Genomic DNA, 3584 nt, shown 5'->3' with positions numbered 1-3584 from the left:
AAGCTCAACAGAGTATGAGAAATCATCAAAGCCAAATGAAAAAAGTGTAAGTAAAAGGGAAAATATAAATATAATATGACAAGGTTATTAGAGCTTGAGAAAATATTTGTAGGGTAAAAAATAACATCAGTGATATAACAGAAAATATAAACATAATTAGAATGTTTGGAAATATCAACAAATTGTAAGAAAACATCTAAAGAAATGAGAAAATGTTAACTCAATTTGAGAAAATATCCGTCACAACAAGAAAATTGGACGCAAATAATAGTGTAGAAGAGCTAGACCTCAAACAACAAAAATAACCAAAATAAACAATAAAGAAAAGATAACATTAGGGTCGCATCATGAAAGTATATGAATTAAACTTGCATTTGGCAAACAATGTAAAGTAAACAGTTAATTCACTGTGAACAGTGGTAATTGAATAAATTTGACTTATTAGATCTACTGCCGTACATGGAGACAATGTGCGTACAATAAAACAGTTTCCATCTTAAATAATCTTATTTTTCAGTTAAGATTTTCAGTTAACTATGACGTGGTTTGTTAAAATAGCTAAAGCACTGTAAGACTGTAACATTCCTGCTCTGCTCGTTTCACAGCAGTGGGTTACCCTTCAGCAGCTCACAGTTACACTTCTTCTCACAGAGATGGATTTAACCACAGTTGTCAACAAGCTCTCAGACCTTTACAGTTTTAAAATAAGCTAACACTATGAAAAATCAGGATTCTGCTCCATAATCGTGTTAGAGTTTACGACTGGAATCCGGACCAATCTGGAAATGGTCCCACACTTTGATGTGTTGTCACAGTGGGAGCATGATCACAGTCTGCTGGTTCAAGTCTGACATTTCATTCTGACGCTCCAGGTTCATCCAAACTTGAGGTCATAATATTTGGAGACATGATAACATAATCTTCCAAAACATAAAAAAAAGGAAAAAAACTTGTGAAACATAACAGCTTCATTACTCTGAGAATGGATAAATTGTGTTAAGCCAGGCCCAGGATGGAGTTTAGACAGTAAATGGAGCATGTTTCTTTCACTCGGTCTCCAGTCTTCTGCCCACTCAAAGTGCTTTTACATCACATTTCACATTTAACCCTTGACACCACATTCACACACTGATGGCAGAGGCTGCTGCTGTATGTAATGTAATAATGTTAAGACCCCATCAGTATTAACTAATCCCATTCACACTGATGGTAAAGCCACTGGGGGCAGTATGGGGTTAAGACTCTCACCCAACAATTTGCATACTGATAACAGGACCCCTGACCTTCCGGTTTAGAGACATCCGCCCTGATATCCTCCCACTACACTTAGAAAAATGATCCTGTTTACATTTGTTTATGCACTAATCCCATAGTTTTGACCTCTAAATGTGTAAAATTTCTGATATCTGTCATGTTTTAACTCTGCAATCTCTAATTATTACATATTGCAGTGAACTTTCTTGAACCAGTAGGGCTGCAACCAATCATTACTCTAACGGGGTAATCTTTTGAATATTTGCAGAATTCATCAATTTAAAAGCTCAAATGAGAAAAAACTAACTCAGAAGCTGAAGAAATAGTAAACAAACCTCCCTTAATTGAATCATCTTTTACCAAATAATATGTGTGGCTGACCCCAAACTGTTACAAACAATTATCGGATTAGTGAGCAGCTAATATAATTTGATATTCCAATGAATATGAAATTGAAAAATTACATCAGTTTGGCGTAAGATGCGAGAAAGAGCTGGCACAGATACAATTTGATTCTATAATAGGTTAAAAAGTAGTTTTAATGGAGACCTAGTCATATAACTCAGGGGTTCCCCTGCAAATTGGTTGCTGGATTAGTAACCCTTAGGCCAATACAGTATTAGAGGAAAAAAAAAAAAATTAAATTAAGTGCGCACATTACTGTGTTTCTTAAATAAATCCTAGTTTAGTCAACTCTGGGGTCTAGTAGCAACAAAAAAAGTGGACAAAGGATAATATTTTATGTCTGTGTGGTTTTATATGAAGTTTAGGCTCCAAGTTCATTGAGGTATATTTATCTCTTTTTTTTTTTTTTTTTTTTTTTTTTTTTTTTACCATATATTGATCTTATTCAATGACCAGTTTTATAATGGGCCATTTAATACAGAATGTTAACAGGTTGCACAAGTTATGTAGTAAAAAATCCAAGTCATGTGTTGGCAATTCTAGTTTTTATGCCCTGATTTCCTTCAAAATTACCAATAAAATCCATGTTTGTGTTTATTATTCTCTTACATAATAATGTTGAATAACCCTCAATTCAGTGCAGTATGGATCTATGTTGAAAGATGGTCACAAATTTTGTCCGTAACACAGTTGGCAAAATAATGAACCAGATGTTTATTTTGATTTAAAATTTTAAAAACTCATTACACCTCAAGATTTCCAATTAATGTAGGTATATATTATGCAAACATGCAGAATATTAAGCAAAAAAAGCAGGAAACACTTTACTTGTATTATATGTTTCAAGTTTCAAGTTCAAGTTTATTTAAGTTTATTCAGACAAACTTGTTAACTGAGCGAGAAATAGCAACAAAACAACATGGTAGTCTGAAAAGGAGCAGGCTGAAGCTGAAGCTTATTTTACCCGCCCCCAACACAAGTTACACAGTTTTTAAAACATATAGATGGCTACCAGTCCATACATCACAGCTTTTACAGAAACTACCTATTCTTTTTTAAACTGATATCCATCACATTGCTTTAATACAAGACACAATACAAAATATACTGGATGCAAAGACTTTTCAACATTTTTTTTTTTTAAACAGTCATTGGTCATTCTTAACATAGGAATTTAAAATGTTTTGCTTGGTTTTCTTTTCGAATTGAAATAATGATAAACAGTCTTTTTGCTCTGGGTCCAACTTGTTCCAAATATTAACCCCAGCAACAGAAATACAGTGCTGTTTTATGTTTGTTCTTACAATCTGTTTATTTATATATTTCACCTCCTCGGAAATTAAAAACCATATCTCTCTTTTGAAACAATCCCTGGATATGAACAGGTAACTTATTGTTCTTAATGTTATACATAAACTGGGCTGTTTTAAAGACAACCAAGTCCCTAAATTTTAAAGCTTTTAGTTTGATAAAAAAAAAAGTTTGTTAGTGTGTTCACTGTAGGTAACTTTATTTACAATTCTAATTGCTCTTTTTGGATCACACAAATCGGATCAAGATTAGCTTTTCTACGCCATTAAAAGTGCCCCAAAATATAGAATCATTCTGAAGTTGATTTGTGACCAGACTTTGCAGTTCATTTCATTACCATGGGAACTGAGTTCATTTTTTGTCGCTTTTACTAGTTTTTGGACAACTTAAGCATTTTGGAATTAGAAATTTAATTTTTTTTCGTTTTGTTTTGTTTTGATTTTCTTTTGCACATAAACATAAAAAATCTGTGTTCATTAACCCCAAACACAGACCTGCGTTTTTTTATTTCATGAGAATATTTTCTTCCCACGTATTTCACAGAGCTCTTAGAATAACCAGTTTACTGTACCATAATCACATCAGTTGCAGGGCCACGAGGGCGCGCAACAGGG

The sequence above is a fragment of the Halichoeres trimaculatus genome, unplaced genomic scaffold, assembly GCF_033239565.1.
Source record: "Halichoeres trimaculatus isolate MK-OKI-2021-1 unplaced genomic scaffold, fHalTri1.1 fHalTri1_scaffold_15, whole genome shotgun sequence".
Lineage (NCBI taxonomy): Eukaryota > Metazoa > Chordata > Actinopteri > Labriformes > Labridae > Halichoeres > Halichoeres trimaculatus.
This window is presented reverse-complemented; position numbering follows the sequence as displayed.